Raw genomic sequence first — 14,335 nt, forward strand, 5'->3', positions numbered from 1 at the left:
CTTCAGCGTGGGAGAATTCTCACACTGAAGCGCTGAGTGCAGGAGAATTCTCCCACGCTGTCAGTGACGTGCAGGAGGTGAGCTGAGTTCATTGGACATGAGCTCACCTTATGCACGTCACTGACAGCGTGGGAAAATTCTCCTGCACTCAGCGCTTCAGCGTGGGAGAATTCTCACGCTGAAGCGCTGAGTGCAGGAGAATTCTCCCACGCTGTCAGTGACGTGCAGGAGGTGAGCTGAGTTCATTGGACATGAGCTCACCTTATGCACGTCACTGACAGCGTGGGAGAATTCTCCTGCACTCACCGCTTCAGCGTGAGAATTTTCCCACGCTGTCAGTGACGTGCATGAGGTGAGCCGAGTTCATTGGACATGAACTCGGCTCATCTGGATGTCGTCACAGAGAGACGCTGAGCAGCGCAAGCAAGCCTGCGCTTCTCAGTGTCTGCGGGATGAGAGGCTGGATGGCAGCGTTCTGCTGCGGTCCAGCCTGTCATCTCGATGTAGCAGAGCTGAAGCTGTCGTGGGAACCATGGAAAGGTAAGGATGAGGTTGCTTTATTATTTTTCTTTTATTGCAGGAGATCGTTGGCTTCAGCTGGAATGGGCGTGATGGTAAGTATGGTTTAATTTAGAACAATAAAGGATTGTGTCTTTATTTCAATTAAAGGACTTTATTCTGGGTGTTTGTGTTTTTTTTAACTTTGACTATGGGGTTAGTAATGGGGGTGTCTTATAGACGCCTCTCCATTACTAACCTGGGCTTGATGTCAGCTGGCATTATAAGCTGACATCAACCCCAACCCTATTACCCCCTGCCACCGCACCAGGGCAGCGTGGAAGAGCGAGGCTAAGTGCCAGAATTGGCGCATCCTATGAATGCGCCATTTCTGGGGCGGCTGACGGCTGGTGTTTCTAGCCTGGGAGGGGGCCAATATTCATGGCTCCCTTCCTGGGCTATTAATATCAGCCCCCAGCTGTCTGCCTAGCCTTTGCTAGCTATTAAATTATGGGGGACCCCACGTCATTTTTTTGGGGGGTCCCCCATTTTAATAGCTAGTAAAGGCTATGTATTCAGCTGGGGGCTGATATTAGTAGCCTGGGAAGCTCCGTGGGTATTACCCCCTTCCCAGGCTTCAAACATCTGCCCCAGCCGTCTGCTTAACCTCCGCTAGAGCCTAAAATTAAGGGGAACCCCACGCCAACTTTTTAATAATAAATCCTTTATTTTAATACTAAATGACAAGTACAGTAACCAACACTATCACTGTACTTCATATATATGTGACTGACATGTTTCTATCTATCTAATCTATGTGTGAAGCTCTATTCTGTCTGTTATAAATTGTCGGGTACAGATGCTGAATTGCCGGCCGGCTTTTTTAAAGAGACGGTGCATGAAAACACTATTATTTTTTTTGATAAATCCTTTACGCTAAATGACAAGTACAGTAAGCAGCACTGTCACTGTACTTCATATATATGTGACTGACATGTTTCTATCTATCTAATCTATGTGTGATTCTCTATTCTTTCTATTCTAAATTGTCGGGTACCGCTGCTGAATTGCCGGCCGGCTTTTTTAAAGAGACGGTGCATGAAAACACTATTATTTTTTTTGATAAATCCTTTACGCTAAATGACAAGTACAGTAAGCAGCACTTTCACTGTACTTCGTATATATGTGGCTGACATGTTTATATCTATCTAATCTATGTGTGAAGCTCTATTCTTTCGGTTCTACATTGTCGGGTACCGATGTATGCCGCTGCTGAATTGCCGGCTTTTCATGTTTCACTGTTGGCACTGTTCCCATCGATTTGGGCAATCACTGTAATGCCACAACCACCATGGCTGTGGCATTACAGTGAGTGGCAGACAATCCCTGCATGATTGGTGCTCTAAATAGCGCCAGACATGCAGGACACGCTTTTGGTGCACGAACAGTTATCGAACATAACCTCGAACAGCCGAATTTTTTGCAAATCGTTCGGGTTCGTCGAACAACTCGAACACCGCCCAAAACAGCTCGAATTTGAGATTGGCGAACAGTTCTAGTCGAACACCGCTCATCTCTAATAATGACCCATGTGCACCTTTGACAGTCATGTGATGGGGCCACAGCTCTCCTATAGATAGTATAATGCCCCCACAACTCCCTATACAAAGTTTAATGGACCCAAAGGTCACCTATAGACAGTATAATGGGCCCAAAGCTCCCCTATATACATTAAAATGGGCCCACAGCTCCCCTATGCACAGTATGATGGGCCCACAGCTCACCTATACACAGTATAATGGGCCCACAGCTCCCCTATATGCAGTATAATGGGCCCACAGCTCCCCTATACACAATATAATTGAGGGGCCCCAACAGTAGCCCCTAAAATGTATAAGAGCGCCCTTCCCAACTGTATGAGGGTCTGCCACACTCTATGATGCCCTCATAGTCATACCAAAAGTTTTAAGCAAAATAAAAAATTTCATATTTTCAACTAATCCAGGATTGCACACTGGGCAAACCAACGTGTTGATGTCCCTGCACTACCACTCTCAGCCACGGCAGGATGATGCAATTGCCGAGGTGCCAGCGCATGCACAGGGCATCAGAGTCCCAACGTGGCATGATGAAGTATCCGCGTTGGGATTCTGATCTTCCTGTGCATGCAACGGTGTCTTGGTCATTGCATCATCCTGCCAGGGCTGAGAGCGGTAGTGAAGGGAGATCGTGTATCCCTGCAATACCACAGAGTTTAACTGTATTGGTGTGCTGCAGACAGTGTCGAACTGCGGTGTCTGGGGCCCACAGGAGGAATTGATCCTCGGGGTCCACCCTACAGCTACAGTACAGACCAAAAGTTTGGACACACCTTCTCATTTAAAGATTTTTCTGTATTTTCATGACTATGAAAATTGTACATTCACACTGAAGGCATCAAAACTATGAATTAACACATGTGGAATTATATACTTAACAAAAAAGTGTTAAACAACTGAAAATATGTCTTATATTCTAGGTTCTTCAAAGTAGCCACCTTTTGCTTTGATGACTGCTTTGCACACTCTTGGCATTCTCTTGATGAGCTTCAAGAGGTAGTCACCGGAAATGGTCTTCCAACAATCTTGAAGGAGTTCCCAGAGATGCTTAGCACTTGTTGGCCCGTTTGCCTTCACTCTGCAGTCCAGCTCACCCCAAACCATCTCGATTGGGTTTCACGTCTGGTGACTGTAGAGGCCAGGTCATCTGGCGTAGCACCCTATCACTCTTCTTCTTGGTAAAAAAATAGCCCTTACACAGCCTGGAGGTGTGTTTGGGGTCATTGTCCTGTTGAAAAATAAATGATGGTCCAACTAAACGCAAACCGGATGGAATAGCATGCCGCTGCAAGATGCTGTGGTAGCCATGCTGGTTCAGTATGCCTTCAATTTTGAATAAATCCCCAACAGTGTCACCAGCCAAACACCCCCACACCATCACACCTCCTCCTCCATGCTTCACGGTAGGAACCAGGCATGTAGAGTCCATCTGTTCACCTTTTCTGCGTCGCACAAAGACACGGTGGTTGGAACCAAAAATCTCAAATTTGGACTCATCAGACCAAAGCACAGATTTCCACTGGTCTAATGTCCATTCCTTGTGTTCTTTAGCCCAAACAAGTCTCTTCTGCTTGTTGCCTGTCCTTAGCAGTGGTTTCCTAGCAGCTATTTTACCATGAAGGCCTGCTGCACAAAGTCTCCTCTTAACAGTTGTTGAAGAGATGTGTCTGCTTCTAGAACTCTGTGTGGCATTGACCTGGTCTCTAATTTGAGCTGCTGTCACCTGAGACTGGTGACTCGGATAAACTTATCCTCAGAAGCAGAGGTGACTCTTGGTCTTCCTTTCCTGGGGCGGTCCTCATGTGAGCCAGTTTCTTTGTAGCGCTTGATGGTTTTTGCAACTGCACTTGGGGACACTTTCAAAGTTTGCCCAATTTTTCGCACTGACTGACCTTCATTTCTTAAAGTAATGATGGCCACTCGTTTTTCTTTACTTAGCTGCTTTTTTCTTTCCATAATACAAATTCTAACAGTCTATTCAGTAGGACTATCAGCTGTGTATCAATGAGACTTCTGCATAACACAACTGATGGTCCCAACCCCATTTATAAGACAAGAAATCCCACTTATTAAGCATGACAGGGCACACCTGTGAAGTGAAAACCATTTCCGGTGACTACCTCTTGAAGCTCATCAAGAGAATGCTAAGAGTGTGCAAAGCAGTCATCAAAGCAAAATGTGGCTACTTTGAAGAACCTAGAATATAAGACATATTTTCAGTTGTTTCACACTTTTTTGTTAAGTATATAATTCCACGTGTGTTAATTCATAGTTTTGATGCCTTCAGTGTGAATGTACAATTTTCATTGTCATGAAAATACAGAAAAATCTTTAAATGAGAACGTGTGTCCAAACTTTTGGTCTGTACTGTATATGCAAATACCTATTAGCCATTATCCCTGCTATAGTAGAGCATCGACTGTAAATCACAGGTGGCTCCTGCACATCTACTGTGCACATACTACAACTGGGATGCACAATTATGGTAGTTTGCATTAAAGGGGTTCTTTGGTTAAAACAAATTATCACTGATCCATGGGTTTCACAAAATGGGTGATAATTTATTGATCGTTGGGGACCAAACGTTGGAAAATGCACCTATCGGAAGAATGGGGAAGTTTTATCCCTGTCAGGACACTTATCCCCATTTTAAAATGCAGCAGCAGGTGGGACGTCTGACCGCATCTCCATTCATTCTCTTTGGAGCTTCCAGAATAAAACAAGAACAGCCACTGAGGGAATGAATGGATTAGTCATCAAGTCGTACATGAGCTCCAGTATAACGTGCATAAAAACTCCACATTCTGCCAATCGGTGCAGGCCCAGCATTAAGGCCCCCACTAATCAATAATTTATCACTTATCCTGTGGAGAGGTGATTACTTGTTTTCCCCAGAGAACTCCTGTAAGTGCATCTCTGCCGCTCTGTTCCAAGTATTTAATCACTAATAGAAATAAAGAATCTTCTCCTAATTAATATCAGAGAGAACAAATGACACAACACAATCCACTATACCAACACTAGTGTTGAGCGAACATGCTCGACACTGCTCGGTACTCGCCCGAGCATCACGCTACTCGGGATGTTCCGCGAGCACCGAGCATTTCCGGGTTACTCGAGCGGGAGCTCGGGTCTACGCCCTGCATGTTTGGCGCTCTTTACAGAGCCAATGAACATGCAGGGATTGCCAGCCAGTCACTGTAATGCCGCAGCCATGTTGGTTGTGTGCATTACAGTGATTGGCTGGCCGCACAGCGTCACCTCGAGTATTTAAAACCGGGCGCTGCCATCTTGGACACAGTCGATCTGGTTCAGACAGTGTAGGGACAGCGCTGCTGATTTAGGGAGAGATATTAACTGCGAAATAGCTAGTGTAGGGTCTGTAAAGGCTGCCAGATCAAACAAACAGTCCTTCTCAGGACTAATATCCATCCCAGATATCAGGCAGGCAGGCTGTATAGGAGACGCAGTGGTTATACCAGCAAACGCTGCATTACAGTCCTGTGTGCTGCTCCTGTTGCTGAAATTGCTGGACTTAGCTCCAGGTCTCAGGGGACAGGAAAAATCCTTTTTTTTTTCATCTAAATCCTCTTTTTTTTTTCCTCCTTCACACTGTACAAATACCCGTCTTATTAACCTTTTGGTGTCCCCTCCCCCCCCAAAAAAAAGCGTGTCTCTGATTTTTCAGACACAAATATATCTGTTGAAAATAGTCAGGTGTAGGCTAGAGAAACAGAAGTGTTGTTTTGCACTTCCATGGTTCAAACCTCTGTATTATCCACTTTTGGGCCATTTGTATCTAAAAAAAAAACAGTTTGAGTGTGTCGCTCACTGTTCAGCCGCAAATATATCTATTTAAAAAAGTGTGGTATACCCCAGTAAACAATAACTGTGGTTTTGCCATCCCACAGTAAAAAATCTCTATTATTCAGGTTTTGGTATATTTTCCGTAAAGAAAAACAGTAGTGTCTCCTGACTGTTGTGACACAAAAATATATCTGTTGAAAATAGTCTGGTGTAGGCTCGACAAATCCCAGTGTGGTTTTGCAGTTCCACGGGTCAAATCTCTGTACTATCCAGTTTTGGGCCTTTGGTATCTTAAAAAAAAACAGTTTGAGTGTGTCGCTCACTGTTCAGCCGCAAATCAATATATTTAAAAAAGTCTGATATACCCCAGTAAACAATAACTGTGGTTTTGCAATCCCACGGTAAAAAATCTCTATTATTCAGGTTTTGGTATATTTTCCGTAAAGAAAAACAGTAGTGTCTCCTGACTGTTGTGACACAAAAATATATCTGTTGAAAAGAGTCTGGTGTAGGGCCGACAAATCCCAGTGTGGTTTTGCAGTTCCACGGGTCAAATCTCTGTACTATCCAGTTTTGGGCCTTTGGTATCTAAAAAAACACAGTTTGAGTGTGTCGCTCACTGTTCAGCCGCAAATCTATATATTTAAAAAAGTCTGGTATACCCCAGTAAACAATAACTGTGGTTTTGCCATCCCATGGCAAAAAATCTCTATTATTCAGGCTTTGGTATATTTTCCGTAAAGAAAAACAGTAGTGTCTCCTGACTGTTGTGACACAAAAATATATCTGTTGAAAATAGTCTGGTGTAGGCTTGACAAATCCCAGTGTGGTTTTGCAGTTCCACGGGTCAAATCTCTGTACTATCCAGTTTTGGGCCTTTGTTATCTAAAAAAACACAGTTTGAGTGTGTCGCTCACTGTTCAGCCACAAATCTATATATTTAAAAAAGTCTGGTATACCCCAGTAAACAATAACTGTGGTTTTGCCATCCCACGGTAAAAAATCTCTATTATTCAGGTTTTGGTATATTTTCCGTAAAGAAAAACAGTAGTGTCTCCTGACTGTTGTGACACAAAAATATATCTGTTGAAAATAGTCTGGTGTAGGCTCGACAAATCCCAGTGTGGTTTTGCAGTTCCACGGGTCAAATCTCTGTACTATCCAGTTTTGGGCCTTTGGTATCTTAAAAAAAAAACAGTTTGAGTGTGTCGCTCACTGTTCAGCCGCAAATCAATATATTTAAAAAAGTCTGATATACCCCAGTAAACAATAACTGTGGTTTTGCAATCCCACGGTAAAAAATCTCTATTATTCAGGTTTTGGTATATTTTCCGTAAAGAAAAACAGTAGTGTCTCCTGACTGTTGTGACACAAAAATATATCTGTTGAAAAGAGTCTGGTGTAGGGCTGACAAATCCCAGTGTGGTTTTACAGTTCCACGGTTCAAATCTCTGTACTATCCAGTTTTGGGCCTTTGGTATCTAAAAAAACACAGTTTGAGTGTGTCGCTCACTGTTCAGCCGCAAATCTATATATTTAAAAAAGTCTGGTATACCCCAGTAAACAATAACTGTGGTTTTGCCATCCCATGGCAAAAAATCTCTATTATTCAGGCTTTGGTATATTTTCCGTAAAGAAAAACAGTAGTGTCTCCTGACTGTTGTGACACAAAAATATATCTGTTGAAAATAGTCTGGTGTAGGCTTGACAAATCCCAGTGTGGTTTTGCAGTTCCACGGGTCAAATCTCTGTACTATCCAGTTTTGGGCCTTTGGTATCTAAAAAAAAACCAGTTTGAGTGTGTCGCTCACTGTTCAGCCGCAAATCTATACATTTAAAAAAGTCTGGTATACCCCAGTAAACAATAACTGTCGTTTTGCCATCCCACGGTAAAAAATCTCTATTATTCAGGTTTTGGTATATTTTCCGTAAAGAAAAACAGTAGTGTCTCCTGACTGTTGTGACACAAAAATATATCTGTTGAAAATAGTCTGGTGTAGGCTTGACAAATCCCAGTGTGGTTTTGCATTTCCACGGGTCAAATCTCTGTACTATCCAGTTTTGGGCCTTTTGTATCTAAAAAAAAAACTGTTTGAGTGTGTCGCTCACTGTTCAGCCGCAAATCTATACATTTAAAAAAGTCTGGTATACCCCAGTAAACAATAACTGTCGTTTTGCCATCCCACGGTAAAAAATCTCTAGAATTCAGGTTTTGGTATATTTTCCGTAAAGAAAAACAGTAGTGTCTCCTGACTGTTGTGACACAAAAATATATCTGTTGAAAATAGTCTGGTGTAGGCCCGACAAATCCCAGTGTGGTTTTTCAGTTCCACGGGTCAAATCTCTGTACTATCCAGTTTTGGGCCTTTGTTATCTAAATAAACACAGTTTGAGTGTGTCGCTCACTGTTCAGCCACAAATCTATATATTTAAAAAAGTCTGGTATACCCCAGTAAACAATAACTGTGGTTTTGCCATCCCACGGTAAAAAATCTCTATTATTCAGGTTTTGGTATATTTTCCGTAAAGAAAAACAGTAGTGTCTCCTGACTGTTGTGACACAAAAATATATCTGTTGAAAAGAGTCTGGTGTAGGCTCCACAAATCCCAGTGTGGTTTTGCAGTTCCACGGGTCAAATCTCTGTACTATCCAGTTTTGGGCCTTTGGTATCTAAAAAAACACAGTTTGAGTGTGTCGCTCACTGTTCAGCCGCAAATCTATATATTTAAAAAAGTCTGGTATACCCCAGTAAACAATAACTGTGGTTTTGCCATCCCATGGCAAAAAATCTCTATTATTCAGGCTTTGGTATATTTTCCGTAAAGAAAAACAGTAGTGTCTCCTGACTGTTGTGACACAAAAATATATCTGTTGAAAATAGTCTGGTGTAGGCTTGACAAATCCCAGTGTGGTTTTGCAGTTCCACGGGTCAAATCTCTGTACTATCCAGTTTTGGGCCTTTGGTATCTAAAAAAAAAACAGTTTGAGTGTGTCGCTCACTGTTCAGCCGCAAATCTATACATTTAAAAAAGTCTGGTATACCCCAGTAAACAATAACTGTGGTTTTGCCATCCCACGGTAAAAAATCTCTAGAATTCAGGTTTTGGTATATATTCCGTAAAGAAAAACAGTAGTGTCTCCTGACTGTTGTGACACAAAAATATATCTGTTGAAAATAGTCTGGTGTAGGCCCGATAAATCCCAGTGTGGTTTTTCAGTTCCACGGGTCAAATCTCTGTACTATCCAGTTTTGGGCCTTTGTTATCTAAAAAAACACAGTTTGAGTGTGTCACTCACTGTTCAGCCACAAATCTATATATTTAAAAAAGTCTGGTATACCCCAGTAAACAATAACTGTGGTTTTGCCATCCCACGGTAAAAAATCTCTATTATTCGGGTTTTGTTATTTTTTACGTAAAGAAAAACAGTAATAGTTTCTCCCTGATTGTTCAGATTGTTTAAAAGAGTCGGGTGTAGGCCAGAGAAATAGAACTGTGGTTTTCATCTTCCACGGTTCTAATCTACTTTTTATTACCCTTTTTCCATTGATAGTGCAAGTGTAAGCTATTTTACTTCCTTTACATGGGCAAGGCGCGCGGCAAGGGACGTGGAAGTGGACTTTCTGGTGATGGTTCGTGCAGAGGACGGGGCCGTGGCCAAGGTGAAAATGTGCCACAACCAACAGCCACATCTTCTCGCTCCCACTTCTTGACCGAATTACTAGGGAAGCACAGAACAACACCAGTATTGAGAACTGACCAGTGTGAACAGGTTATTAATTGGATAGCAGATAATACTTCCAGTTACCTGGGCACCACCACCTCCGGTCTGTCTTCCACACGGTCAACTCTTAGTAGCCGTGAGTCTCGACCGCATACTCCTCCTCACCCTGATGCTCCTTCCTCCCACCATGCCGAGTGTCGTCAGACAGCAATTGATCCCACACTTGGACACTCTGAAGAGCTGTTCACTGGTCCATTTCCATATTTGTACCCCTCGCCTGATACGCTTGAAGTGGTGGAAGAGGAGATCCCATGTAGCGATGCCCAAATATTTGAACAGCCACGGCCACAGGAAGTCGATGCCGGCAATTTGTCACAAGAGGTGGACGATGACGAGACACAATTGCCAGGAAGTGAGGAGGAGCATCGTGGTGCACAAGTGGAAGAGGAGGAGGTGGTGGATTATCTAGTAACTGACCCAGCGTGGCAGGAGGACATGCAGAGTGAGGCCAGCAGCACACAGGGGGAGGGAGGCAGAGTACCCCAACAGGCAGGAAGAAGCAGTGTGGTGGCCGCAGACAGAAGGCGGGCAACCGTTCCCCGTAACACCAACACGAGGGACGTTGCCAGTACAAGCGGTAGGTCTTCCAGAGTCTGGAATTTTTTTAAAGACTCTGCTGATAACCCCAAAAAGGCCATATGTTCCACCTGCCATGCCAGCATCAGCAGTGGTGACAAAACTACCAGCCTGACCACCACCAGCATGATCAGGCACATGGCAGCAAAGCACCCGACTTTGTGGGGCGAAACCCAGGGTCCACGACCAGTGTCAGCGGGTGTCACCACTGCTTCTTCCACTGTTGTGCGTGCAATAGAACACCTGTTGTGTGTGCAAGGCAATCCCCTGTCCATACTGCATGTAAAGATGCCCCTCCTCTCAGTCTTCACTTGTTATGGCAGTTTCTCAAGAAACAGCATCAACGTCCACGTCCACGTCCCACCGCAGCGTTCAATTGTCCATATCCCAGACCTTTGAACGAAAGCGGAAATTCGCAGCTAACGCCCCACAGGCAACAGTCCTAAATTCACACATTTCACGACTGCTTGCGTTGAAAATGCTGCCTTTTAGGCTGGGGGAGACGGAATCCTTCCGCAATCTTATGGCGGTGGCGGTCCCTCGGTACTCGGTCCCCAGCCGACACTATTTTACCCGGTGTGCCATCCCTGCACTACACAAGCACGTGTCCCAATGCATCTGCCGTGCCCTCAACAACGCAGTTACTGGGAGAGTCCACCTGACAACGGACATGTGGACAAGTGCTTGTGACCAGGGACGGTACATCTCTCTGACGTCACACTGGGTAAACATAGTGAAAGCCGGGACCCAGTCGGACCTTGGGATGGAACACGTCATCCCCACACCGAGGATTGAGGGCCCTAAGTCAGTCATAGTTGCCCCCACAGTGTACAGCTCCTGCGCATCATCCTCCTCCTCCTCCTCCTCATGTTCAGCCTCCATCTCAGATATCACCACATCAGTTACAAGCTGAAAGCACTGCAGTACTGCCTCCGTCAAGCGGCAACAGGCTGTGCTGAAACTCATAAGCTTAGATGATAAACCTCACACTGCTTGTGAGTTGTGGACAGCTGTGAAAGAGCAGGCAGATCTGTGGCTGAGACCACTGAACCTACATCCCGGCATGGTCGTGTGTGACAATGGCCGTAACCTGGTGGCGGCTCTGAGGCGAGGTGAGATCACACACGTACCATGCCTGGCTCATGTGCTTAAACTCGTGGTTCAGCGGTTTCTTAAATCGTACCCCGAGTTGCCAGATCTGCTTGTGAAGGTACGCCGCCTGTCAGCTCATTTTCGTAAGTCGGCTACAGCTTCCGCCGCCCTTGCTGTGTTGCAGCAGCGTTTGCAGCTTCCGGCACACCGACTGGTGTGTGATGTCCCCACACATTGGAACTCTACCCTCCACATGTTGCAAAGGATTTGTGAGCAGAAGAGAGCAGTTGTGGAGTACCAGATGCAACAAGGCCGTCGATATTCAGGTCAGACTCCACACATAAGACCTCAGGAGTGGACCTGGATGTCTGACATATGCACCATCCTGACAAACTTTGAGGAGGCCACCAAGATGGTGAGTGGCGATGACGCCATCATTAGTGTCAGCATCCCACTTGTCTGTCTTTTGCAACGCTCTCTGCAGAGAATTAAAGAGGAGGCATTGCAGCCAGAGTATGATGAGATGGTTCAAGAAGCCGTAGTGGGCGATTACACACAGCCCAGCCTCATCTCATCCCAACGTGCATTGGGAGACAATGAGGGAGAGGAGGAGGAGGAGGAGGAGGAAGAACAGGAGCTGCTATAATGCGTTGTAGACGGTAGTACCTGTACAAGTGTCATACCGTCGGTTCAGCGTGGGTGGCCTGAGGACAGGGGGGAGGAGGAAGAGGAGGAGGAGGAGGAGAGCATGGTCAGTCGTCATCTTGGTGAGGACACGGAAATCTTGCCCGTTACCAGTCTGGCACGCATGGCTGACTTTATGTTACGCTGCCTTAACCGTGACCCTTGCGTTGTCAAAATGTTGGGTGCCAGTCATTACTGGTTGGTGACACTTGTAGACCCCAGCTACAAGGAGAACTTTCACTCTCTTATTCCTGAGGTGGAGAGGTCTACAAAAATGGGGCAATACCAGAAGGCCCTTGCTGCAGAACTCTTAAAAAAATTCCCATCTGAACACGCTAGCGGCAGAGGTCACAGTTCGTTGCCCAACCAAGGCGTATAGGCGAGAGAGATGCAACTCCAATCCAGCAGAGGCAGGGGAACACTGTCAACGTCCTGGGACAGTTTTCTAACACCCGCCCAGCTTACAGGCCCTGAGGCGCGGGGTACTCTCACAAGGAGTGGAAAGTTTCAAAAGATGGTGAGGGAGTACCTTGCCGATCGTATCAGCATCCTCCGAGATTCCTCTGTGCCTTTTAATTATTGGGTATCCAAGCTGGACACTTGGAATGAACTCGCTCTGTACGCCTTGGAGGTCCTGGCCTGCCCTGCCGCTAGCGTGTTATCGGAGCGTGTTTTTAGTGCCGCTGGGGGAATTATAACTGATAAGCGCACTCGCCTGTCAACTGACAATGCTGACAAGCTGACCCTTATCAAAATGAACAAGGGCTGGAATGGGCCAGTCTTCTCATCACCACCAAATGACAGCAGAGTAACATAAAGTCAAATCCACTGTGTTATTTCGGGAGGTGTATTCACATGCACCGCTTCACACCCACACATGGGTATACGCTTCCTCGTTTCGGCTATTTAATCTTCTTCTCCTTATCCTCAGCCTCCACCACCACTATACCACCAGGGTGCCAGCATTGCAAGTTCCTCCGTCCTTATTTTTGGCAGCTTTTGCTTGCAAGGCATAAGCAAATACTATGGGACGCCCACTCCCCAATAATGGGACTTATGTTTGTAATATGCTGTACTGCATGGCTCTTGTAAGGGGCATTGCAAGTTGCTCCGTCCTAATTTTTGGCAGCTTTTGCTGGGAAAGCATAAGCAAATACTACGGGACACCCACTCCCCAATAATGGGACTTATGTTTGTAATATGCTGTACTGCATGGCTCTTGTAAGGGGCATTGCAAGTTGCTCCATCCTAATTTTTGGCAGCTTTTGCTGGGAAAGCATAAGCAAATACTATGGGACACCCACTCCCCAATAATGGGACTTATGTTTGTAATATGCTGTACTGCATGGCTCTTGTAAGGGGCATTGCAAGTTGCTCCGTCCTAATTTTTGGCAGCTTTTGCTGGGAAAGCATAAGCAAATACTATGGGACACCCACTCCCCAATAATGGGACTTATGTTTGTAATATGCTGTACTGCATGTGACGCGCCCCCTGGGCCGTGTGTACACGTGTGTGGGTTACCCGGTGCCGGGTCTCTGGGGTCTGTAGTCTCCGTGGCGGTGACCCGGTCCCGTGGCTCAGGCTGGTCAAACCAGTGGCAGTCTTTCTTAGGCTTTGAGGTTAATTGTCCGACTGCGCCACCCGTTGATTGCGGTCAGGGAGTACCACCACTGCGAGGCAGACCGCCGAGGCTGGTGTTTTGTGCGCAGCATAGAATGGGATAAATGGGAGGAGTATAGCCTCAGGGCAGTGAGTGTGGATGATGGGGGTGATGGTGCACGAGCGCAGCAGGAATGACTCAGAGTCTTTGCAGTGCAGTTCAGGGTCTTTACTGATGATTATAAGGTAGACCCTCCTGGGAGTACCTTGCTGTAAGCCGGTAGAAGAAGCCCACGTCCCTGAGTGTACCGTGTAGTGCTCACCCGTATGGCTGGTGACTTGGGGCCTTCTGTTAGCCTCCGCTTCACGACGGCGGTGCTGGTCCCTTGCTTGTGACTGAGCCTCCGGGCTTCTATGGCCAGAGGACCTGAAATACCCTGCCGGCTGGTTTCTTCTGCTGGATATATAAGTCCTCACAGCTTCGGACTCCTGTGTCCGGTTCCTATTGTCTTCTGCCAGGGCGAGCTCTGTTCAGCTTCCAGCCCCTGGTCTTTAGCTCCTAGCTCCTACAGAGCTCCTTGCTGTTACTTTCCCTTGCTCTCACTCTGACTCTGACTGTTCTCTGACTCACTCAACCCCGCCCCAGATCCAGTTTATAAGGGCAGAATTCTCCCCTCCCAGGATTGGGGCAGGAGG

The sequence above is a fragment of the Phyllobates terribilis genome, unplaced genomic scaffold (genome assembly GCF_046119375.1).
Source record: "Phyllobates terribilis strain yellow unplaced genomic scaffold, ASM4611937v1 Scaffold_2__4_contigs__length_985480577, whole genome shotgun sequence".
Classification (NCBI taxonomy): domain Eukaryota; kingdom Metazoa; phylum Chordata; class Amphibia; order Anura; family Dendrobatidae; genus Phyllobates; species Phyllobates terribilis.